At 42.3% G+C, this 27,499-nt stretch overlaps 1 long non-coding RNA gene across 1 annotated transcript in view; it reads left to right on the forward strand.

Annotated features, from left to right (window-relative positions):
* Positions 1 to 27,499, forward strand: part of LOC309397330 — a 318,671-nt gene that overhangs the window by 260,928 nt on the left and 30,244 nt on the right. The window lies entirely within an intron of this gene.

The raw sequence follows: 27,499 nt of genomic DNA on the forward strand, positions 1-27,499 counted from the left end.
TACACCACTTCAGACAAATGGTTATCCAATCTCTTTTTACAAACCTCCAGTGTTGGAACATTCTCAATCTCTGGAGGCAAGTTGTTCCACTGATTAATTGTTCTCACTGTCAGGAAATTTCTCCTCAGTTCTAAGTTGCTTCCTCAACTTCCCACCATTTGTGTGGGGAACATTGGTACTTCTACCTGTGATTCTGTGTCCCAAAACCAGGGAAGTTCAAAAGCATAATGGTAAATAAAAAGATCTTTGGGAACTGTTCCCGTTTTCCAAATTTGGCACCGCATTATAACAAGCGATAACATGACTAGTGACTACTGCTGTGCATTTATATTTCCCTCCCCTCTCTTCAATAAACTTCTGGCATATTTTTATTCTGCGCAGCAAATATTCTCAAATACTGTATATATTACCCAGTAGTCCAGAATGGCCCTAAAGCAGGAACATAATAATATGGATGGCGGAAAATGCTGAATAAATGCATTTGTCCAATATACAATAATGGCTTTGATGAAGCTATTCTGCTTTATGAGTCTCACAATATACATTTTCAAGGGGGAGGAGGGATAGAGCCCTCTCCCCTATTGGTAGACACACTGAAATGGCTGCTACTGACTGCGTTCCCATAATGAAAGTTTTCAGGAGCTTTTAGGATGAGAACATGTCCCAGGGATAACTGCAGAGGTGTTAAAAAAAAATCCTGCTCACTACATAACAACATTCTATAAAGTTCCATTGGCCGAATTAAAGCAAAATGAGTAACTTTTGCACCCGAGAGGAAAGGTTGCCTGGAAATGTCTCCTAGATGGTTGAAAATGCTGCTTACAACAGAGGTAAGGTAAAGGTAAAGGTAAAGGTTCCCCTTGCACATATGTGCTAGTCATTCCCGACTTTAGGGGGCGGTGCTCATCTCCGTTTCAAAGCCAAAGAGCCAGTGCTGTCCGAAGACGTCTCCGTGGTCATGTGGCCAGCATGACTAAAGGCCGAAGGTAATGCTGTTACCTTCCCACCAAAGGTGGTCCCTATTTTTTTCTACTTGCATTTTTACAAGCTGGGACAAGTAATGGGAGCTCACTCGGTTACGCCGCGCTAAGGATTCGAACTGCTGATCTTTCTGATTGACAAGCTCAGCACTTTAGACACTGAGCCACTGCAACAGAGGTAGAAGGACAGAAAGATCAAACAAGTGGCTTCACTTTGGTTTTTAACATTTAACAAAATGTGGTTGTGATGTTGAGAAAGAGAGAGGGATAGAGAGGGAGGCAGAGAGAGAGGGAGAGAGAGAGGGAGAGAGAGAGAGAGAGAGAGAGATAATGCCGCATTTGTACAATTTTAAAACATAAAACCTTCATAATGCTTCACTGCTTCTTTTCATCTCAGAATCATAGCTGGAAAGGCCTTCTTATAGACATAGCATAGCAAACAGAAAGATCCATTTCAGAACTATATTTGTTTAACAAAGGGAAGGACTAGGGGTGACAAGAGAGCAGTCTTCCAATATTTGAGTTCTGTCACATCCATGAGGGGATAGACCCTTTCTCCAAAGCACCTGAGGGCAGGACGAGAAGTAATAGGTGGAAACTCATCAAGAAAAGATCCAACCTAGAATTCAAGAGAAATTTCCTGACAGTGAGAACAATTAACCAGTCGAATGCATTACTTCTGGAAGTTGTGGGTCTTCTATCACGGAGGTTTTCAAAAAGACACTGGACAAGGATTTGTCAGGCACAGTACAGGGTCTCCTATTCGAGCAGGGAAATGAACTTGAAGACATCTCAGGTCTCTTCCAACACTGTTATTCTGTGTTCAGTTCAACCCTGACTGGACCCTGATTTTATGGCGCATTGGAAGAACCCAAAGAAAGGGCAAGCGGAGAAGTTTCTTGTAACAGCATATAATATGGCTATGTGTTTCTCTTCAAATGATTTTGAAAGGTTTTCCCATGCCATAAACCATTTCTCAGAAAAGGTTTTAGGTGATGGTGAGCCCATGGCACGTGTGCCATAGTTGGCACATGGAGCCCTCTCTGTGAGCATGCGAGCCGTTGCCGTAGCTCAGCTCCACCACGCATGAGCACAAGCATCCCGCCGGCGAGCTGATTTTTGGGTCTCTGCCACACATCGACCCGGCCATCGAAACTACGCAATTATGGATGAAGCATGTAACAGGGATACCCATCGTCATCGGGGCACTTGGTACCATGTCCAAGAATTTTATAAGATACATCCACCAATTGCAGCTTCCTGCAATAACGCCAGCGGAACTGCAAAAAACTGCGCTACTCAGAACATCGTATATTTTAAGAAGGTACTCGGTGGATAGTAGGATGCTGGCAGCAACCCATATCAACCATCGGCACTAGTCAATGATATTTGTGATGCATTTTTGAATGTTCAGTTGACTGAATTTCATGTTTAATGAATAAAGTAAATAATGATGATTATGGTGGTGATGAAAAAATCAGTCCTTATTGACTTGTGCCAGAAGAGGTCAATGAACTTGGCTTGGTACCCTGGAAAAACATCCTCCTTGAAAAGGCTACAACCACCATCTTTGCTCTTTCTCATAGTTAATCCATGAAAAACCAGAGATACCTTCAGAAGCCATGTGGGGCACTTCTGCCCCTTCCCTATCTCCCACCAGCAGTCTCAACATCTGGGAAGCTCTCTTAAAAGAGAGAAAGAGAGACACAGAGAGAAACATGAAATTTCTGTGTGTGGCAGAGTTGAGTGCCATTTCTGGCCCTTTAGGCTAAAACCATCACATACCAAAAAAAAAGGAGAATGTGAAAGGGATATTTCCCCTTCCTCTTCCTCCCTACAACCCCCCCTCCAAAAACAACACAAACAAAAAATAAACCCCTTCCCACAAGAAGCCTGGCAAAGGCACATGACTTGCCTCGTACTATCTCCCTGGTGTTTTCAGTACTATTTTGGCAGAGTGTCAGAATTACTGTTATATAAATTCCATCTGATGCCAGAACTACCATCTGTGAGTAAAACTGTTTCACCCACGTCCGCCGGCAAAGACATTCCCTTAGAAACGAAGGAGGAAGCGAGAGCTCAGGAGAGGAGGGGAAGAAAAAAAAAAAAAGCAAGAGCAGTACGTAGGCTTTTCAAATTATTATAGCGGGGTTGCTAATATTATTCATTTGCCAAATGTTTTTGATTTGCTCTTCAATGATGCACGGATGCACGCGGGCTCTCTCTCTCTCTCTCTCTCTCTCTCTCTCTCTCTCTCTCTCCCTCTCCCTCTCCCTCTCCCTCTCCCTCTCCCTCTCTCTCTCTCTCTCTCTCTCTCACACACACACACACACACACACACAGAGGAGAAAAATGCCCCATGCCTTGCTTAGAATCCTGCTCAGCTCCTTCATATCAGCACCTGATAGGTTGCAGAGTCTCTAATGACTTTCAGATGTTCAGAAGCAGAAATGCCCACCATGGGATAAAATTTTTTTTAAAAAAAGTAAATATCATTTAAAAAATGGGGAGGGAGGGGAAAAAAGAAAATGAGAAAGAGGGGAGAGTGGAGAGACAGAGAGAGAGAGAGAGAGAAGGAGAGAAAGAAAGGAGAGAGAGAAGGAGGGAAAGAGAGAGGATAGAGAGAAAGCAGCAAGAAAGAGAGGATAGAAAGAGAGAGGGAGAGAAGGAGAGGGAGGAAGGGGGATAGGGAGGGTGAGAGGGGATAGGGAGGGAGAGGAAGGGAGAAAGGAAGGGGAAGTGGGAGATGAAGGGAGGAAGGGAGAGATGGAGGGAGAGAGGGTGGGAGAATTTTTTATCATGACTCTTTCATTCATTTATTTATTTTTACCCCTGGTCCCTTCCTTCCTCTCTGTCAAGGCAATTGAGCTCCGAAGGTGGCCTTGCTTCCAAATGAATATCAATGCCAAATAAACAAACAAACAAATAAAAAAGGAACCGAGGCTGAAATGGTGTAGTTGCCGATGGTGTCATATGCTTCTTGAGTAAACCCAATATAAAAAGTATGGAAAAGGAATCTCTTTCAAACTGTGTTTGCCTATGTGCGTACTTGCGCCTCTCCCTGGGCAATTCCATATGGACGTTCTTGTTCCAGAATACTACTCAGGAATCTCCAATCCATAGTCCACCTTGTCCAGGAAAAGAAATATGTGAGGTTGCCTGAATTGTCCCCATATTTGTCCCCATTTTGCTATTTCTATTAACCTCTGTGTTTTGTTTTGGTTTTTTTCCTCCAGCAAACACATCTGCTCCTTAACTGCTGATTTCTTCACCCCCACCTCTTCCTTTAAAAGCTGTGCTTTCTGAATCGCTCTCTCTGTGCTTGATTGCCTGTTTTAGATTAGAGATTTTAGCAAGACACAAAGAATCCAGGATGCACATCAGCCGTACATATGAGAAGCCGCAGAAGGAATAAGCAGTAAAGCGCACGGCACCATCTGGCCTCAAAAAAAAAAAAAAAAAAAAAAAAAGCCTGCATATTCTGAAGCCTTACATGTGATTGAGTGTGCAACCTCCCCCAAATTATGGGATCTTTAAGTAGAGCAATAGACACTAGTGAACGGGGATCGTCTTTGTTGGTTTTCCCAAGCCATGGGTTTCACTTCCTTTCAGTTGCATCCTCCCCTTCCACCGAGCAACTCTTCAATTCTTCATCAACAGTGGGCCATTAATAGTTGGAGGACATATTAACTGTTCCTCGATAGGATTCCATGGCATGGGTTTTGAACAGCAGGATATACCATATTTTTCAGACTATAAGATGCACCGGAGTATAAGATGCACCAAGATTTTGAAGAGGTAATTAAAAAAAAAAGTTTTTGCACTCTGCAGGCTTACCAAACCCTCTGCATGCACCATTTTTGGCAAAAAAAAAAAAAAAAAAAACGGCATGCATAGGCTTTGGGACGCTTGTAGAGTGCTCCTGGGGGCTTTGGGGACAAAATGAGCAAAAGAGCCCATTTTCGGCCCCCAGGAGGACTTCGCAGGCCTCCTAAACTCTCTGCACGTTCATTTTTGCAAAATGAGTGCACATGGGTGGGGTTTCAGGTGGCCAAAAATGTTGTATTCAGTGTATAAGACACAGCCAGATTTTCATCCTCTTTTTTTAGGGAAAAGGGTGCAGTCCTGTACACCCAATGAATCCATGAATGGCCATGAATGCTTAAATCAGAAAGAAGAAAGACCTAAGGCTAACATTCACACAACATAGTAACTTAGACTATTTTAGATAAAGTTTGCTCTGCCTGCCTGCCTGCCTGCCTGCCTGCCTGCCTGCCTACCTGCCTATCATCTAGCTATCCCATCTACTTACCTACCTACTTACCTACCAACTTACCTACCTACCTACTTACCTACCTACCTATCTATCTATCTATTTATCCAACTACCTATTTACCTACCTACCTACTTACCTACCCTCCTATCATCCATCCATCCATCTATCTATCTATCTATCATCTATCTATCTATCTATCTATCTATCTATCTATCTATCATCTATCATCTATCTATCTATCTATCTATCTATCTATTTATCCAACTACCTATTTACCTACCTACCTACCTATCATCCATCCATCCATCCATCCATCCATCCATCCATCCATCCATCCATCCATCCATCCATCCATCCATCCATCTATCTATCTATCTATCTATCTATCTATCTATCTATCCAACTACCCACCCACCCTCACCAGGTTTTGGTGAGAAATGAGAGCTTTGATTTTGCTAAGGATTGTCTGTGTTGAAAAGCACAAGGCAAGGCTGATACCACCAAAATGGGGTGAATTGGGTTGATTTATCCCAGATAAAGAAGATGAAGCAGTCTTTAAAATAACTTTGGAGAACGGTGGGTGTAGTAATTGCCATTTTACAGTGTTAGTTATGTTTCTCCTTTTAAAAAGATGATAGACTTTGAGTTTCTTTTAAAATAAAACACTAAGTTTTTTTTTTTTTTAGTTTTTTAAAAAAAAACTTCCCAGACAGCAGTGGTTTCTATGCATGGTTGGTTTTTACGTCTGCATAGCTTTGTACACAGAATTATATTAAAGTTTCATTTATTGAGGTTCTTGCATAACAAAGAAGAATTTTGCTGCCTTAAAAAAAAGTACAATCCCTCTATTTGAAATACATTACAGTCGGGCGGGGGGGGGGGATCCTGAATATGTTGAAGGGAAGGCCTGGGTGGAAAGGTTGTGAACACAGAACATGGTTAAAAACAAAAAGTAATAATTGCCAGAAATTGTCTTTTATTATATCCCTTGAATTTTCCTTTATTTGGTAATTATCAGCAATATTTAATAGTTAGTATTGTTTCGGTATTATTATTGTTGTTATTGTTATTGTTATTATTATTATTATATACTTTATTCAATAAACATGAAACTCAGCCAACTGAACATTTAAAAATGCATTACAAATACCATTGACTGGTGCTAATGGTTGATACGGTTTGCTGCCAGTGTCCTAGGTATCAACCAGGTACCTTCTTAAAATACATGATGTTCCGAGCAGCGCAGTTTTTTGCACCTCCGCTGGTCTCATTGCAGGAAGCTGCAATTTGTTGTTGTTTTTGTTGTTGTTGTTGATGATGATGATGATGATGATGATGATGATGATGATGATGATGATGATAATCATCTTTGGTGAGATTCACAGCCCTTGGGGCTGGTTGGTAGCTCAACAGCTCGAGTCCTAACCAAGGATCTAGGAACTGTTAAGGTAACGTCGGAGGATATAAGTTGTTCCAAGTAGGGTGTTTTTTTGTAGAATCAGAATGTTCAGATAAGGTAAATTTAGAATTTCCAAATAGCGAGGTAGCCCTTTGGGTATTGCTCCAATGGCTCCAATTACAATTGGAACAACACATGATTTCTTTTTCCACAGTCACTCAACTTCAATTTGCAAGTCCTGGTACTTTGTGATTTTTTATCTTCAATTTGTGCATCACCAGATATTGCAATGTCAATTAACCATACTTTTTCTTTTCAACTATTGTTATGTCAGGTGTGTTGTAGGCCAAGTGCCTGTCAGTCTAAATTCTGAAGAAGTTGTTGTTGTTGTTGTTGTTGTTGTTGTTATTATTATTATTATTATTATTATTATTATTATTATTATTTTGTATACTTTATTCATTAAACATGAAACTCAGCCAACTGAACATTCAAAAATGCATTACAAATACCAGTGACGGGTGCTAACGGTTGATACGTTTTGCTGCCAGCGTCTTAGGTATCAACCAAGTACCTTCTTAAAATATAAGATTTTCCTAGTAGCGCAGTTTTTTGCAGCTCTGCTTGTGGTATTATTATTATTATTATTATTATTATTATTATTATTATTATTATTATTATTATTATTATTATTATTTTGGTGCTGTTGTTTTCTGAGTACACTGAATAACGAGGAAGACTTGTGTGCTTAATAGCCACACTTGGACAAATAAATAAATAATAGAGACAGCTCTTTTGGAAGATTAAAATTATCACTATAGAGAAGGGGTGTCCAATTTTAGCAACTTCTGGATTTCAACTCCCAGAATTCCCAGCTGTCTGGGGAATTCTGGGAATTGGAAGTCCACAGGTCTTAAAGTTGCCAAGATTGGACATCTCTGCTTCTAGAATGTCCTGTAACAAGCTGAGAAGTTGTCTCTCTCTTTCTCTTTCTTTCTTTTTCTTTCTTTCTTTCTCTCTCTCTCTCCCTTCCTTCCTTCTTTTCTTTCTATCTTTCTATCTTCCTTCCTTCCTTCCTTCCTTATTTCATTTGTCATATTTTTAAAAAGCCCATCTCATTCACCCAGTCAAATCTCTTTCATAAGTCACAGGCAGGATATGAAGATGGTAGTATTTGGATACTGTGGCTAATTAATTCAGAATATCAGTATATTCTAAGTGACCCTATTTTTTTTTAAAAAAAGGATAAAAGTTTTAGTATTTCTGCCAACATCAAAGGGAAATACCATCAACTCTATTGGGAGCCCTACCGATAGAATCAAATGCAAGTTTAAACCCCCAATAAAGATAATATCTAAATGCATATATATTACAAATGATAAGAGTAAAAGACAAAAAGTCGTAATATTATGACTGCTATGAAAGAATAACAGTCCAAAATTCAGTCTGGAAATTGGAAACAAAAACAAAAAATATTTGAGATTTGCTTCGCTGTTGTTGTTTTGAATTCTTTGTGTATACTTCAAAGACGTTCGAATGTGTTCTCTTGAAAGCTGGAGGGGGGGGGGGGAGAAAGAGCCTTGATTTGTTTATGAACTGGTGCGTTCTTTTGGTATGAGATATAGACATTGACAGCAAATAGACTTTTCCTAATTGAACTGATAGCCTGAAAGTGAACATGTCCTTGAATTTGCACTGAAAGATAGAGCAGTGATTACTTATAATAAAGGATGTTACCCAACACCATTCCAATTGTACAGCAAGGACTTTATCATAAGAGTCATGTTTAAGTAAATAGTGCCAAATAAGATAAATCCCGTCTTACAGGACCAGCCTAGGCGCATGTTTACACAGTGCCAGAGATACAGGAGAGAAGAGACATTTTGTGGATGGCGTATCCTGTAAAGTATAATAAGAGGGAGCTTGAGATAACACTGCGTGTTTGTGTAAATCAGTAAGGGTGTGTGTGTGTGTGTGTGTGTGTGTGTGTGTGTGTGTGTGTGTGTGTGTATCTCCATACTTTGATGGACAGTATATCAAAGCGTCAAGACACCGGCTATCTCCACCCTAAGATACTTTTTAATTCAACTTCTCTCAGATTAATTCCATTTTTGAAATCCTCGCGGCCATTTGGTCCCTGGTTATCCTAGCCAGGGAAGAGGATTGCTGGATTTGCAAATGAGCAAGGATGCATATGTATTCATAAACGGCCCATATGTTTAATCAGAGAAGAATCTTATTTTTTTTCCCCTTCCCCTCTTCCAAATTCGCACACGGAGAAACTCTCTCTCCCCTCTCTCCCTCTTTTTTGCTCCTGATATTAGAGCGCAGCTATCGTCTCGCTGAAGAACCTATTTGTCTGCTTTAAGTGAAATCACTCAATTCTCAAAAGTCAGTGGAGGACTTTGGAAGGGGGAGGGCTGGGACAGGCCACTCCAAATAAGTTCCATTAATCAAAAGACACAGTCTAATGTAACTAATATTTTACAATTAGAGAAGACAAGATGGAACTAAAAGCCATCTATCTCTCTTACACCACATGATCATCGATTCATAATCAGACGACTCAGAGTCGCACAAAGATGCATTTAAGGGGTTGTGGAGGGGGGGAGAAAAGGGAGAAAGAGGAGAAAAGGGGGGAGGCTCGGTCGGGGCTAGAGATAATGAACGGAATGTGAACGAGCGGTGCTGAAGGCTGGGAAAAAAATGACACGCCAATTCAATGGTGACTGATGACATGAAGATGAGTTCTGAGATCTGACAGGCAGCAAATGACGGCCGTGATTCCTTCCCACCATTATGATACTCAATTATCTTGGGAAAAAAGGCTTGGGAGGGGCGGGGGGGGGACCCAAAGTGGTTCAGCCCAGTCGTTTATTTTGGAAGCTCTCAGCTGGGGTAGGGGGGATCTGCTGGTGGGAAACAGGAGGCTGGGAAAAGGAAGGCCACGTTTTCCGCCCTCTTACACTTGGGTTTTGTGGCATCTGTTTTTTCCTTGGGGATGATCCAGGGTACAAGGAGATGGGGGGGTAAAAGAAGGGGCTGGCCCGTTTGGTTTGGTCAACCTTGAAGAAGGAATGGGATGCATTTTCTTTCACTGCCACCTTCAGGAGAAAGAGAATGGGGAGAAGAAGGCAGGGAGGGAGAGGAAGAGAAGGAAGGGAGGGAGGGAGGGAGGGAGGGAGGGAGGGAGGGGAAGAGGGAGGGAGGAAAAGAGGAAGGAAGGGGAGAGGTAGGGGGAAGGAAGGAAGAACAGAAAGAAGGAATGGGGAGAGGAAAGGAGAGAGGGAGGGAGGAGGGGGAAAAGGAGGAAGGAAGGAAAGGGGAAAGGGGGGAGGGAGAAGAGGGAGGGAGGGAGGAAGGAAGGGGGAGAGTGAAGGAAGGAGGGAGGATAGAAAGAAGGAATGGGGAGAGGGAGGGAGGGAGGGGGAAAAGGAGGAAGGGAGAGGGAGGAATGGAGGGAGAGAAGGAGCGAGGGAGGGAGGAAGGGGAACAGAGTGAAAGAGGGAGAGAGGGAGGACAGAAAGAAGGAATGAGGAGAGGGAGGGAGGGAGGAAGGGGGGAAAGGGGGAAGGGGGAAAAGGAGGGAGGGAGAAAGGAAGAGGGAGAGAGTGAGGGAAGAAGGAAGGAGGGTAGGAAGGAGGAGAACAGGGAGGGAGAGAAAAACATTTTGAGCATGAAGAAGAAACACATATATTTCTTTGCATGAATTGATTAACATCTGAGAAATAATATTCACAGATCTTCCATTGAGAAATACATGATGGCAAACAAAATAGGAAGCATTAGACATGGGAAGGGAGAGAGGAAGATGAGGGATGTCATTGAAAAGAGTTACTCATTAATGTAAATGAGTGTTGGTGTGTTGGCGTGCTGGCCGGGGCGCTGGTCGGAAAGCCGGAAGACCGCTTCGTTGTGTGGATGGAGTTGAGGAGAGGAGAAGAGAGGAGAGCTAAACGAAGCGGCTGGTGGAGGGGGAGCTGAGTGAACCACATCAGAGCAAGGACAACTGGAATGGAAAGCTTGAAATCTAAGGTTGTGGAATTTAACATGTCTAACATCTAACATGTCTAACATCTAACAATAGCCCCTGTGAAGATGAGCAGCAGGGGTCCCAAGAAGGCAAGTGTCCATCCTTTCCTGGGCCTGGTCATGGAGGAGAGACACCAGGGGGATAGGTGGACAGTTGCTGAAGGTGTGACTTTTTCCTTCCTGCCTTTATCGAGTACTGATTCTCTTGCCACAGCTTCAAACCTCATTAATCTATTTTACCATTGACTAGCCCACTAACTTACCCTTTCCACCTAGGGTTAGGACAATATCTACGACAAACCAGGATACATCTTCAGCATCTGTAACTAACTAACTTTGCCCCTATGATTTTTTCTATATGATCTTTATGTACACGAAGTCGGATTTACTGCAGCTGCGGGAGTCCCCTCTCTCGCAGGTCTGGCCTCCAGCCCTCTCGAGGGCCCACCTTGAGGACGGGTTCATTAACCCAGAGAGGTGGAGGAAGCGCACGTTAAGGGGTTTTTTAATTAAATGTTTTTTAAAAGTTGTAAGGGGTTATAAGGATGGGGGGGGGGGGTTGTAGGGATGGGGGGGGGGAACTGGTTAGGAGGGATGGAAGAGCCAGGCACTCAGGTGTGGTCGAAAGAGGAGGGGGCGGAGTGGGGGAGGAGAGGGAAGATAGCATTCCTATGCAGGGCACCTTAATACCAACGGTCGTAGGGAGGGGCAGGTGCGAGGACAGTTTAAGAGCACGTAGTCGGTTGGGAGACCGGGGTTTTTGGTCATTCCCGGTCGTTTGTACCAATCCCTGCATACTAGGTGGTCAGGATCTACAGACCCAAGGCCTGAGACTGCTGTTATGCAATGCGAGGTCCGTTGTTAATAAGGCCCCCCTCATCCACGATCTAATTTTGGAGGGGGACCCGGACCTCGCCGGAATAACCGAGACCTGGTTGGGCCACGAGGGAGGTCTACCCCTTGTGGAAATGTGCCCTCCAGGTTATCGAGCATTTCACCAGCCTCGGGCCCAGGGAAGGGGCGGTGGGGTAGCAGTGATTATCCGGGAAGACTTAGAGCCGAGAGAGTTCACTGTGCCGCAGACATCCGGGTGTGAGTCCCTCGTCGTGAGATGGGGCCCAGGGAGGCAGTTGGGCCTGCTGATAGTATACCTGGCTCCTCGCTATACTTCAGCGGCCCTGCCCGAACTCCTTGAGCTGATCTCATCGGTGGCGGTTGAGACCCCCAAACTTTTAGTGATGGGGGATTTTAATCTGCCGTCGATGGGAGAAGCGTCTGAGGGGGTTCGGGAGTTCATGGCTTCCATGACAGCCATGGACCTGACCCAGTTAATTCAGGGCCCTACTCACGAGGGAGGCCACACCCTAGACCTTGTTTTTGTCTCTGGCCAGTGGACGAGTGATCTGGGAATAGGGGATCTAGACACTATTCCCCTGTCATGGTCGGATCACTCACTTCTCCGGCTGGACTTCCCTGGTGCTACCCCCCGCCGCGAGGAGGCGGAACTGGAAGGTATTAGATGGTTCCGCCCCAAGCGCCTGATGGAACCGGATAGGTTCCAGACGGAACTTGGGCCACCTCCTGTGGACCTGACCCGCCCCCGAGTAGAGGACCTGGTAGTCGCATGGAATAGTGCGGCTACCGGGGCCCTAGACCGGGTGGCGCCTTTGCGGCCTCTCCTGCGGCGAAGAACCACCCTGGCACCTTGGTTTACCGAGGAGCTAAGGGTGATGAAACGCCACAAGAGACGCCTAGAGAGTCGTTGGAGATCCTCCCGTTCCGAATTTGACCGAGCACAGGCACGAGCCTATTTGAAGACGTACCTTGTGGCACTAAGAGCGGCCAAACGTCAACATTGCGCTGCTCTTATTGCGTCTGCAGATAACCGCCCTGCCGCCCTGTTTCGGGTGACCCGTTCCCTCTTGTTTGAGAGACCACGGGAAGCCCCTTTACAGGGCAGAGCAGAGGAGTTTGGGAATTATCTACAGGACAAAGTCGCTCAAATCCGGATGGGATGGACCCCTTTCAGTGGTTCAGTAGAGACGCCCGTTGCGAGTCTTGAGGGACCGCTTTGGGAGGAGTTTGACTCGGTTGCCATCGAGGATTTGGACAGGTTGCGTGGACGTCTGCGACCCACCACATGTTTATTGGACCCGTGTCCCTCCTGGCTTGTACTGGCATCCTGGGAGGTCACGCGTGACTGGCTCCTGGGCCTGGTGAACGCCTCGTTGGGTGAGGGGTCTCTACCGGCCACCTTGAAAGAGGCGGTGGTGAGGCCCCTGCTCAAGAAGCCTTCCCTGGACCCAACGGACCTAGTCAATTATCGTCCAGTCTCCAACCTTCCTTTTTTAGCGAAGGTTGTAGAGAGTGTGGTAGCACAGCAGTTCCCACGTCACCTGGAGGAAAATGATTATCTAGACCCGCGCCAGTCCGGCTTCCGACCCGGGCACAGCACGGAGACGGCCTTGGTCGCATTGGTTGATGATCTCTGGAGGGCCAGAGATAGGGGTTGTTCCTCTATCCTGGTCCTATTAGATCTCTCGGCGGCGTTCGATACCATCGACCATGGTATCCTGTTGCACCGGCTAGAGGGGCTGGGAGTCAGAGGCACCGTTTTACGGTGGTTTGGCTCCTACCTCTCTGGTCGGACGCAACGTGTGTTGACAGGGGAGCAGAGTTCGACCCGGAGGCCACTCACATGTGGAGTGCCACAGGGATCGGTGCTCTCGCCTCTCCTGTTCAACACATATATGAAACCGCTGGGCGAGATCATCCGTGGTTTTGGAGTGGGATATCATCTGTATGCTGATGATACTCAGCTATACATTTCCACTCCGAACCACCCCAATGAGGCCGTCGAAATGATGTCCCGGTGTCTGGAGGCCGTACGGGTCTGGATGGATGGCAACCGACTAAAACTCAACCCTTCCAAGACGGAGTGGCTGTGGCTTCCGGCCTCCCGGTTCAACCAGGTGCTTCCATCTCTGGCCATCGGGGGCGTCCAACTAGCCCCCATGGAACAGGTGCGCAATTTGGGCGTCCTCCTGGATACCCGGCTGTCCATGGATAACCATGTAACAGCCGTGGCAAGGGGGGCGTTCCATCAGGTTCGCCTGATGCGCCAATTGCGCCCCTTATTGGACCGGGATGCCCTACGCACAGTCACCCATGCGCTAGTGACGTCTCGCCTGGATTACTGCAATGCTCTCTACATGGGGCTTCCCTTGAGATGCACTCGGAGACTACAATTGGTCCAGAACGCGGCCGCGCGGGTGATTATGGGGAGGACTAGATACTCCCCTGTAACACCTCTCCTGCGCGAGCTGCACTGGCTGCCTGTGGTCTACCGAGTGCGTTTCAAGGTTTTGATTATGATCTTTAAAGCGCTCCATGGCACAGGGCCTAGTTATATGCAGGATCGCATCCTGCCCCACACATCCCTACGACCAATTCGCTCACACAGAGAGGGACTTCTCCGGGTGCCGTCCGCCAAACAGTGCCGGGGGGCGACACCCAGGAGCAGAGCCTTCTCTGTGATGGGCCCAGCCCTATGGAATGACCTCCCCCGTGACATCAGGATGATTTCCGATCTCCGCTCCTTCCGTGTACAGCTGAAGACCCACCTCTTTCAATTATCCGGCCTGGCTCAATCGCAATCGTAATTTTCCCATTCCTCCAAACTGTTTTTTAAATTGTTCTTAAATATTAATTTTATTGGGTTTTTACAATTGGGGTATTTTAAAGCAGATTTTTAACTGTCTATTGATGTAATTTGCTTCCTCCTCCGTGTATGTATGTGTGTTGTGTATGTATGTACGTTTGGTGTTGTTATATATGTTTCATGTTATATGCTCCATTGTACGCCGCCCCGAGTCCTACTTGGAAAGGGAGCGGCTAATAAATCCAAATTTATTATTATTATTATTATTAAATTAGCTTTAATAACAAAGGAAGGGGAAAAGCTGCGATGAAACAACATGTACTCAGTGCCACGGGAAAACACCAGAGTTTTAAAAATCTTAATGTGGTGCTACAATCTTAATTTTTCCAATACCTCGAATTTCAGAAGTTACATTGAAATTAAATAGAAATAGGGAAGAAGTCTCTATCTTCATTCTTCTTTCTATGGCCAATGCTGTGAACAGCTTAGAAAACAGCTACATATTTATTTCTCTACCTTTGTTAAACAGTTCCAACATCTGGGGGAATAACAATTCCTCAGTATTAAAATCCCTCTGGATATTTGTTCACTGGGCACTCTATCGGTTTACTCTGAGATAGATCGATCAATAGAAGAAGAAAAAAGCATTAGTTTTGCAGGCATTTAACCAAAAAGGAAAAACCCCAATTTGAAAGGTTGCCTGTGTCAGCTGCAGACAAAGGGGAACTTGGGGGAATGGCTATGAGTTGGAGCAGATGAGAACAAGTCAAAAGGCAGAATGATGTTGAATAACCAGGAGTTGACATCTTCGGTGCAGGTAAACTAGTCAGTGGCTAATTCAGTGGACTGTAAGAAAGAAAAACAGCACCAATTTCTGATGGCGTCACCAGAAACTGGAATGTTGAAAGAGACAGAAATGTGATAATATCATGGATGTTAAGGCTCTACAAGCAAATTGGTTTAATACTAGTTTTAAGGACTAATACTAATAAAATCTCACTCCAAACAGTTGACCAAATCTATCATATTGAATGATAACATAAAGACCAGCAACCATGATTCATATATGTGGGCTTTAAGTATGGCTCTGATGATAGATAGATAGATGATAGATAGATAGATAGATAGATAGATAGATAGATAGATAGATAGATAGATAGATAGATAGATAGATAGATAGATAGATAGATGATAGATAGATGATAGATAGATAGATAGATAGATAGATAGATAGATAGATAGATAGATAGATAGACAATAGATAGATAGATAGATAGATAGATAGATAGATAGATAGATAGATAGATATAGAAAATAGATAGATAGATATAGATAGTAAATAGATAGATAGATAGATAGATAGATAGAAAATAGATAGATAGATAGATAGATAGATAGATAGATAGATAGATAGATAGTAAATAGATGATAGATAGATAGATAGATAGAAAATAGATAGATAGATAGATAGATAGATAGATAGATAGATAGATAGTAAATAGATAGATAGATAGATAGATAGATAGATAGATAGATAGATAGTAAATAGATAGATAGATAGATAGATAGATAGATAGATAGAAAATAGATAGATAGATAGATAGATAGATAGATAGATAGTAAATAGATAGATAGATAGAAAATAGATAGATAGATAGATAGATAGATAGATAGATAGATAGATAGATAGATAGATAGAAAACAGATGATAGATGATAGATAGATAGATAGATAGATAGATATGATAGATGATAGACAGACAGACAGACAGATATAGATGAGAGAGAAAGAGAGAGAGAGAGAGAGAGAAAGAGAAAGGATAGATGGATGGTTATGATAGAGAGAAAATTAACATATATTTAACAGAGTTGGAAGAGACCTTGTAGGTCATCTAATCCAAAATATTAAACATTAAAATATTTATTCATATTTAAAATAAAAATATTTAAATGCTAAAATATTTTAAATGGGTAAACCAATGAAATGGATTGAATGCATTGTGCTGCCTCTTATTCCCACTTACAGACTATATGTACAGAATGTAACCTATATGTATGTATGTATGGTGCAAGTAATTTAATTTAATGTAAGCCATATAATGCCAGCTTAGTGTGGTGGTTAAGATGCTAGTATAGAAACCAGGAGATGGTGAATTCTATGCTAGCCATTTTGAGTTATTTGTAAAAATAAGAAGGGCTACAAATAAATCATTTAAAAAATAAAATAAAATGCAAGTCATACTAACAGTCCAGGAATATGTATGGGACTATGTGTATGTCTCATACATATTCCTGGACTGTTAGTGTGACTTGCTGTGTGTATGCAGTTGTTTTGGATGAAAATTTAAAAACACAAAGATGCCACAGATTTTCACAAAACCTACATGGAAGTTTGACAACACCACTTCTATAAGTGGACGTTAAGAGCTAAGGAACTTTTCTGATTACAAATAACACCCTTAAACGCCTCCGTGGCTCAAAAACAGGGAAAGAAATCAATACGTAGTATTAAGCTAAATATATTTGTGACGGCTGGCATTAGTAAATGATAGGCTACCTTAAACCTTTTGAGCAGTGCCACACATTTAATAGGCAAGGAGGAAATAAGCTGCTGCTAATTGCAATACTGATCCAAATGAAACGTGAAGAATGATTGTAACCTGTGTCTAAGAAAGTTTATGGGAGAACTTTGAAGGGCAGAGAATATTCAGGTGGCTGTTACACTTGAAGTATATTAACTTTAAATGAATATTACTGTGGTTGGGTTACATTATGTACCATGTTCCCCCCAAAATAAGATAGGGTCTTATTTTCTTTTGACTCCCTGAAATAAGGCCTTATTTTCGGGGAGGTCTTATTATTTTTGAGGTGCAGGAGACGGTGGGAGTGGTCACTTCGTGGCAACTGCCGTGTTGCAATATTTTCAGGGAGGGCTTATTTTCGGGGGAGGGCTTATTTTAGCACATGCGCTCAAAACATGATTGGGCTTATTATCTGGGGAGGAAAGAGGGTAGCATTCGAATCTATTTCTAGGATTCTATCCACATCAATAGCAATAGCACTGAGACTTATATGCCACTTCACATATCATGAGACATGAAATCTAAGCAGGACATCTGACATAAATGTGTGTTTGTGTGTGCGGGGGGAGGGATACGTTCATCTATAGCCATTCAAAACGCATAACGCAGCTCCGACACACCTTTTCCAAATTCAGCATTCTCAATAATTCTCCAAGTCAGTTTAACTTTTGGGATCTTAAAAAAAACCAAAAACAATTGGCTTAAACATTCCCGTGCATATAAATATTCCTTCTTCCATTATTGGGGGAGAAATGGAACGAACCCAATTTTTTTTTAAAAAAAATCAAATCCAGCAAACCTAATGTGTATTTATGCAAAATCTTGGGATAAATAATTTTATCCGAAATGATAATGAGGCATTATTAGCATAAGACATTATCGCTTGTAAATATGGCTCTTTCTACATTCTGCACAGATCTGCGTGCTTTAGATTTCCAAAGATCTGGTGTGTTTTTATCGTCTTCTTTACTCCGTTCTGGATCCATTTGGTATGGTTTATACCGCTGATCTTCCTTGGTTTTTCTTTTAAATAGAGAAATAACACTGAAATGTTCAGAAAGCGAAGCTTCCAAAGCCAGCCAAATGCGTCTGTTAAATCTTTAACAGAACAATAATGCTGGAAGAGAATTTATCTCGTGCAATGTTAAAACTTTCATTCGATACAGGTGACCCCAAATAATTTCTTTTTACATTTAAAGAGAACGGAGCCTTTGGATTTAAGAAAATTTCATACAAGGCTGGAATAAGTTCCTGTTTTGCCTGTCTTATTTAAGGTGAGCGGTTAGAATATGCAGGTGAAAGTACTCGGTAATAATCAATATTTTTCTCCTCTGTTCTGTTTTCAAAATAAACATTTCTACGGCCTGTTTAAAAAAATAGGCATTTGAGGAAGGTAAAATGTTGCTTTGGAAAACACGGATGCATAACACCAGTTGAAACAATTCGGCTTTTTTTTAAAAGAGAACCAGTGATTTTGACATCATAGAAAGCAGATAACAATGGGGAAAATAAAGTCTGATTTGGTAAAACTTTTATGAAATGTAACCCATATTATCTCCAAATACTGAATATTCAGTTTCAGCAATTGAAACAATTCAAAAGCTGAATATTACCGGACATCTGCTATTTTTTTTTAACTGCCTTTTAGGCTGCACTTATTATAACTTACCAATTACTATATTATGCCATAAAATCATCAAGGTGACCCTTGTTTTCATATGAACTTTTTCCTTTTTGATTATCCGTACTCCCTCTTCTAACGACGCATGGACCGTTTTTGCATGGCAATTTTCAATAACTATTCATAGCTAAAAGCAATACCTTTTTTGATTAAAAAAATATTTTACTTAAACTTAGCAAAGACACCCCTAAAAGTGTTAATACAAATTATTTAGGAATGAGGCTCAAAACCTTAAGAAACGCACTATTGCAGACGAAGCTCCAAAGTGCACAATCAGGGAAGAATTCAAAAAAAAAAATTCTTTGGGCAAATATAAAACCAAACAAACAAACAACATCTATCAAGCATCTCATTAAAATGCAGATATCTTTGAGCTTCCTTCCTTATTCCTCTACCTTCTGACTTAAAAATAAAGTCCCCTTTTCTTCACTCATCTTAAACTGAGACTCAGTAATCCGCTTCCGCAAATAAGTTTGACCATTAATATAAGAAAGGAAAGGCCTGTTTGTTGCCTTGTGTCTCTCTGAGTTTGTTGTGTCAGAGATTGTTACAACCCAGGATTGTAAAAGTGGTCTTCGGCGCCACCTAGAGGATTCGCAGCCACATGGCAACTGTTGCCACATGGCGGAAAATTAAATACAGCTGAATAATTGAACGAGAGGGCAAGTTCAAACAGGGGTCACCATCTGTTTCACTACAACTCTTGGCAGACTTCGGCAAAACCTCGCGCGCATCATAAACATGCTTGCAGATATCAAATCACACACGGCCTTAGAAATAAAAGAAAACCAGCCCTGCGACATCATTGAGCTAATTACATGTGTTCTCTCATGTCGTCATGGATACAAAATAAAATAAACTAAGATAAAGTGGAAGGTCAGGAAGATGCCTTGGCTGGCAAGCATAGATGGGCATGGGCAGAAGACAAAAGACAAGATCTGCCTTCCGAGGTGAAAGGTTGACGCAAAACCAGGTGCTGGGAAGCCTGGTCTTGGGTGATTTGGGCCTTTGGGACATGTAAAGGCATCGTAGAGCCGTGATGGCGAACCTATGGCAAGCATTCATGCCTGAAGTGGCATGCAGAGCCATATCGCCTGGCCTGCGTGGCGGCGGCCGTTCTTCTTCCAGATTTCTGGCATGGATGCCCGCACGATGATCAGCTGGTCTTCGTGCATGCGGCAGTGCCAGAAACTGGAAGAGCTGATCTTCCATTTTCTGGCGTGAGCATGCAAACCAGCCAGCTGATCGTTGCACGCGTATGTGCGCCAGTAACTGGAAGACTAGTTGACCACTGTGCATGCACACCCAGGGCACCAGAAGTTCATTTTCCAGTGCGTGCATGCCCTCTGAGCAGCTCCTCTTCCGGGTTGTGTCCAAGACGGGCGAGCACACATGCCCTTTTCAGCCCTCGGTGTCGAAAAGGTTTGCCATCAATGTCTTAGACGGGTTCCGGTAGGTGGTTTTGTTTGGTTGTTTGGACAGAATTGGGGGTAGGGAATACAATTAACATACTGGGAAGTCAAGTACATGTTGTTGCATTCATAGAATATTGTTCAAACATTCTGGGAGACTTTGGACTGTGATGCTGTAACGTTGATTTTACTCTATGGGTATTTAAAGGGGGAAAACATACACATGCCCCCCCTTTCTTGCCATGTTTCTGAACATCTGCAGGAAACAGCTGGATCAGGGCAGGTTTGGACTGAGCTGTTAATCAGGCATGAATGTGGAGGAGGCCAGTGGGCAGTGCGAAGACAAGTGGGAGGACGCATAAAACAGTGGCACACATCGTAGGCAGCTGTTTTGTTGTTGTTGAAGATGTTTAGATGCCCAGATGTCAGTGAACATGCCATGTTTAAGAGAGCAATAGAGTAGATGACCGTTGAGTAACATGATAGCAGGGCTCAGTCTTGAAAAAATAGACGATTAGTTCCTGATCACAAAATATACTTATCTGGATTAAAGAGATAATTATTATGTCAGAGGAAGACTAGTTGGGTTTGATTTCCAAATATACCTGGCATAATTTGAGCTATATTGATCTCCCCTACTGAATTGTGGTATCCAGGTAACAGAGAAATAAAATCTCAGAGCAGATATGTATCTTTGTCCATCTCTTTGCTTTGCTTTGTACCTAACCATAATCCTTGGGAGGTGATGCATCAGGCTCAGGAAATGATGAGAATCAATAAATGGGACAGGTAGTCCTCGCTTACCAAATGCCTCATTTAGTGACTATTCAAAGTTAAGGGGTTGTAAAACATAAGCTTTGTGACCAACCTGAACATTGTTGGCATTGACAACATCGCTACCGGTCAATTGCAAAAGGCAGCTCTATTCAGAACAGCTTACATCCTGCAACTATACCTTTAACACCATCAAACAACATCTCCCTATTCCAAGTTCTTGGGAAGGACTCGGTAGGTGGATTTTAAAAATGCCAAATCCAATCTAAACATCTGGCTGACTGCAGCCAATCATCATGAACAATGCAAATTAAAAGGGAGTTCACAACAACGTTTGGCTACTTCTGAGCGAATCAAGAGGAAGCGATGGAGTCTCTATCTTTCGATTGCCCAACTGCTTTTGTCACCACGTTTGCTTTCATCCCTCCAAGTTATCCAGGCGAGCTGATCAGTGTACCAGTTCGCTCCCACTAGCAAATGGGCCTCCCCACCCCCTGTGCTTAACCTACCTTCATTTTCTCAGCTGAATCGCGTGGCAGAGTGGATTGCCATGCCTCAGCTGTTTTCCTTCCCAGGTAAGTCTTCTCTAAACCGTGCCTGCAAGTGAGCGAGTGAAGCAAGAGTGCATGTACGAAGCAACACGCTCAGCAAACCAGTTGTTAAACTGGCAGGATCCCACCCCTGGAAGCAGCCTAGAACGAAGGAGACATTTCCTGACAGTGGGAATAATCAACCAGTGGAATGGCTGGCCCTTGTGGGGGCTCCACAGTGGTGGGTTGCTCTAACCGTCGCTTCCGGTACGCTGATCGGGGTCTGTCCGTGCCCGAACCCGACGTGCGCTGTGCATGGACATGATGTGCGCTGCACATGCATGCGCAATCCACTGCTCCTGCAACATCCAGCTGCTTGTTGGGGCTTGCTCAGGCACCACATACTGTGCGCATGTTGGCAGTGAGCCTTTTGGCATAAAAACAGCCTATAGAGCATGGGTGGGCAGGTGGGCCGAACGAGCTACCATACCAGTACACTCTTAGATGCTCCCGGCCGCTACCGATACAGCCGTACCGGGCGGTACCCGCAGCAACCCACCAATATTGGAGGGTCTTTTTAAGAGATTGGACAACCCTTTGTCTGAAATGGTATAGTGTCTCCTTGAGCAGGGGGTTGTACTAGAAGACCTCCAAGGTCCCTTCCAACTCTGCTATTCTGTTCATTGTGTTGCTTCTCCGGTAGACGAATTGCAGCCTGAGTGAGCCTTCTCACCAAGAAGCGGGAGACGTCTTCTCCTTCAAGGGATTTAAGGAAGGTCCTTAATTTTTTTCCCTTACAAGCTCAGGCATTCCTAACGCAAGAACAATTTTACCTCTTGTCTTCCCTTTAAACAGTCTTTCCCATGCTTTCTATCCCTTTTTCTGCCTTTGTGCTTTTATCTTGAAATATCTCCCCATTCCTTAGTTTACACTGCAACTCCTGAAAACCTTTCCAAGCTGCCTGGGTGGTTCTGTTTTTTTTAAAAAAAAAATCAGGGGATGGAGGGAGAATGATTGAAATAGGGAATCTGTGGACATCGAAATGCACCTTTATAGAAGTTTAAATGGTTTACATATTCAACGGCCTCTCTGTCCCTTTTGAATATTTGGAAATAAAGTCTTGATTCCCATTCTCTTTTTCTCGTTTTTCTGTTTCCATTACATGATTAAAGCTTGGTTTTTTTTTTTTTTATTTAAGCACACCAAGCCAGACCCGATCAGTCCTGATTTACAGCTGCACTATGAGACATTATACCACAAGGACACCAACTTAAATATGTTTATTTGAAGGTGAACCACCGTATGGAACCTACAGTTTTATTTATTTATTTTTTGCAAGAAAAAAAAATGGGCCGCATTATTCTATCGCTAGTAACTTTTGCGCGGCGTCAGGGAACATTTGTAAACACGACAAGGTAATAACGCCATCTCACCAGAGAACTGGACACTTCCTTAGGGAAATCCATCATGCCTGCCTACAAACAGCGGTATCCTCAGGACTGCACAGATGCAAGTTCAAGGCACAATATTTATTGACTCCATCAGCTGCATCTAATTCCAATGTTTGTGCAAATAACCCAGTGGCCTTTTTTGGAGGGTTTTTTTTTTCCAGTGCCACGGGAAAAAAAAGGAAAAGAAAAGCAGCATCGTAACATGTTTTACTATGTGGTCAGTGGAGATTTCGGCATGCATTAAAGGGGAAGCAAAGGAGCAAGGATTTGATTATACTCCTTTACCCTGTAATTTTTGTGTGACAGGGCCAACTTAGGTCTTCGGCTGCCTAAGGCATACGAGAATAAGGGACTTCCTTCCTACTATGTTCATCCACAACAGGAGTTGAGTCCCATAACAGAGCCATATCTTCTGTTGCACCTGAAAATGTCAGTCTTACGTTTTAGGGCTAAAAGCTAGCATTGCCCATCTACTGCCGAAGTGAGCTGTGGTTAGTCTACTATTGAAACTGAAAATAATAACTCTTCTTCTTCCAAGCGAGTTTCCCACGGATTCTTTTTAACATGATTTATTGAGAAGAAAAAGAGATGGGGGTTTCAGGAATTCAAGAACAAAGCTACTTGCTATCAGAAAATCAATATATCCCAAAGTGATAGGAGTTCAACGACTTTTCCTTTCGCCTTGTTGTGAACCAACAAAGGGGCTGGTTTCTTTGCTAATTACACAGAGGTTTTCAGGATGATGTTTTTGTAATAGTCTAATAAAGGAGAATATTTGTAGCTCGGGGTTGACACCAGGAGTCCTTGGTGCTCTCTGAGCTTGCAGATGTTCACTACCCAAACTAGGTAACATCATCAGTGCTAGTACCAAAGAAGAAGGGAGGGAGGAAGGAAGGAAGGAAGGAAAGAAAAAAAAGGAAGGAAGGAAGGAAGGAAAAAAGAAAAAAGAGAAAAGAGAAAGAAAGAAAGAAAGAAAGAAGAAAGAAAGAAAGAAAAAAAGAAAGAAAGAAGGAAGAAAGAAAGAGAAAGAAAGAAAGAAAGAAAGAAAGAAAGAAAGAAAGAAAGAAAGAAAGAAAGAAAGAATTTGTAGCTCGGGGTTGACACCAGGAGTCCTTGGTGCTCTCTGAGCTTGCAGTTGTTTCATTACTGTAACTAGATAACATCATGAGTGCAAGTACCAAAGAAGAAAGGAGGGAGGGAGGGAGGAAGGAAAGAAAGAAAAAGAAGGAAGGAAGGAAAAAGAAAGAAAAAGCAAGCAAGGAAGGAAAGAAAGAAATAAAAGAAAGAGAAAGAAAGAAAGAGAAAGAAAGAAAGAAAGAAAAATAAATTATTTGTAGCTCAGGATGGAAATGAGGGGTCCTTTGTGCTCTCTCAGATTGCTTGTTTTCTTGCAGATGTTCACAACCCAAACTAGGTATCATCATCAGTGCTAATGACTGCTGGTAACTAGCACAGATGATGTTGCCTAGTTACAGCTGGCTGTGCCTTAAAATGGCTTCTACTGTACTGCCGTAAAATGGCTTCTACTGTATAGTGCAGTGGAGTTGCCATGGTAACAGCTTCATAGTACTCCACAAGGGGGCTCCCTCTGGTAAGGGGGAAAATCCAACATTAGAAATTACGTTTGATCCAGACATTTTCCTCCTATAAATAAATACCCAGGCAATGTCGGGTTATCGGCTAGCGCAGTGGTTCTCAACCTTCCCAATGCCGCGACCCTTTAGTACAGTTCCTCATGTTGAGGTGATCCCCAGCCATAAAATTGGTGTCTTGGTTCCTAAGACCATAGAAAAGATGTGTTTTCCGATGGTCTTAGGCGACCCTTGTGAAATTGTCGTTCAACCCCCAAAGGGGTCCCGACCCACCGGTTGAGAAGCACTGAGCTACCGTCTTTTATAAAACCAAACTGTGAAGTGGGGTATAAGTCTAAGTGCCATTGCTATCTGTTCTAATAAGGTTTGAAATTAAAGTCCCATCAACTCTTCTCTAGAATTTTAATGGCCATGCTCTATTGGCTCAAAAGTGACCCAAAATTATGCTGTTTTACAATTCTTCATCGTCTTTACCAAACGCATCTTTTCACCAAAAATAATCAGTATGAGTTTCATAGATGGTATTCTGTAAAGCTTACATAGGGACGGGTGCCACATAATTTGAAACAGCTGTTTGGATCATGGTTGTTTGTAATGTTAGTGTTACAATGCTATTTAACCGTGTTATTTTAATACATAGTTTCATATCTTTTTCAAAATGCAATCTGCCTAGAAATGTTGATGATGCAGCATAAAAAACCATGTAATAAATAGATGAAGGTAGGTAAGTAGGTAGGTAGCTCAGATCATATTAACATCTGTATGAACATAAACTTTCATAATCAAGATACAGCTCTGAATTTCCCTTTTTTTTCTAAAAGGAAAAAAAAACCCACATTATTTGCAATAAAGTCTCCCAAAATATTAAAAATCATATTTAAAGCATTCTCATAAAATGTGTATAAGGAAGAGACAAGCTTAATTCTCAAAGGCTCCATTATCGGAGCAAAAATTAATATTTGTACGCTTTCCAAATTGGAATAAAATTGCAAAGATGCAAACGCCCCTCCTGTATCATAATCTATAAAGCAGTTGCAAATGTTAAATCAGCTGTAAAAATGATTTAAAATCTAGGTGAATAATTTTATTAAACTGATTTAAATCTGCATTTTATGCTACCTTCATTTATTAGCAGCATCTCGGGCAACAACGCCTTTAAAAAGAGATTTGCATGAATATAGCATCGCTAAAAATACAGCCGTCTTCTTTAGGATAAAGGTTTCCACATAAGAAAGTCACTCCCCAAAACAGGAGAAATCAACATTTGTGACAGTAATGAATCAGTAATCCCAATCCATAATAGATGTGTAAAAATATAACTAGAGTAGCATACAACTATGTTCTTTCTTTCATTCATAAAGTTAGAAGAAGAAGCTAGGCAGCTGACAATACATTCCTGACTGACAGCAGATAAACCTATTATTCATTCCTAATAATGAAGATGATAAATGACATACTAGCTAGTTGTAGGATAAATGTGCACCAAAGTATTGAGATTTTCCACAAATTAATGAGGAAATGAGAAGGCTGGAATGGGATGAAAAGAATGAAGTGAAAAGATCAGAAAAATGAGACAAGAAGCTAGCCCAGTGTTGACCATGTCTTCCATTTCTACTAAGGGCAAGTTAAGAAGACATGGAGACTTATCATAGTCAACCCAGATAGGTTGAAATAGGATTGTCATGGCTGCATCTCTCTTATCCAAGCTTCGTGAGCTGACAACCTGACATTAGCAACGGGGTAAATGTCCAATTAGGTATTTGTATATTGTTTAGGAAACAGGGTGGATAGTGGGGGAGGAGTGGAATACAAGGGAGAATGGGGGGATGGAAATCCAGCTGCAATTTGTGAGAAGTTTCAGCCAGCCAAAGTCAACTATCAAGAAGACCCTGTTTCCTAAACAACTGGGGGGTGGCTGGGGAAAGAGGAGAGAGGAAAACTTCCTTTGTATTGTTTGCACAGGAAAACCTCAGATCCAGCTTATGCTACTTCTTTAACCACATAAGCTTCAGTAAAGGGTACTTTTCGCAAAAACAAATGGCCAGACATCTTTATGAAGCTAGAACGGTATGACCTTGAGGTTAGCTAGCCTTGGTGTGCTGTGGTTAATGTTGACCACAGGTCTGGTGGAAAGAAGAATTAGGGGTGACATGATAGAAGTGTTCCAATATCTAAGAGGCTGCCCCAAAGAAGAGGGGCTCAACCAATACTCCAAAGCACCTGAAGGCAGGACAAGAAACAATGGATGGAAACTCATCAAACCAACCTAGAACTAAGGAGAAATTTCTTGACAGTTGGAACAATTAATCAGTGGAAAGACTTGCCTTCAGAAATTGTGAATTCTCCAACACTGAATGTTTTAAAGAAGAGATTGGACAACCATTTGCGTGAAATGGTATAGGGTTTCTTGTTTGGGAAGGGACTCGGACTAGAAGACTTCCAAGGTCCCTTCCAACTCTGTTATTCTGTTATAAAGTACCTTGACGTTCCCATAATAGCCACATCTATTTTCTGTGCTTTTCATCCTCCACCTCCTGACAACACAATGACTATAGAGATGACATGACCACCAGCAAGGTTTTACTACAGTAATATTCACATCGGGTGGTTTTTTTTTCTCTGTACAGATGAATGCAAAGGAACAGACTGAGCTCACCCAAGATCTTGATCTTTAGCATCATTTCCCCCAAAAGTTAATTTCTGTGATTAATGCAATATACTAAAACCCATAAATCTGATCATCTGAAAGATTAAAATTAGGAATTATTGGCAGCTGATAGAATAGAAGTGCTGACAGAAAGCAGATTTCCTCAGATGTCCATCTAAATGTTGGAATATATATTGATTATGATATGACAAGGTAAAGAACTTGCCATAAATCTAAACTCTATTAGATTAACACAGGCATTCAATTAACATAAAAATGACAGGCTGAGAGAAAGGCTCTCAATGAGCATCTATTCCTTTTGAAAGTTTGACCGAATGTTCTTCGGAAATAGCCATTCAGGGTTTTAGAATGGGCAAGCAAAATCAAAGATAGAAACGAAGGCAGTCCTTCAGCATTTCCTGTTCAGAATAATTGTATTTGGGACTTAAAAACGACAACGGAGAGAGGTGCTTTTCACAAAGA

Source organism: Natrix helvetica (assembly GCF_964273705.1).
Source record: "Natrix helvetica genome assembly, chromosome: 10".
Lineage (NCBI taxonomy): Eukaryota > Metazoa > Chordata > Lepidosauria > Squamata > Natricidae > Natrix > Natrix helvetica.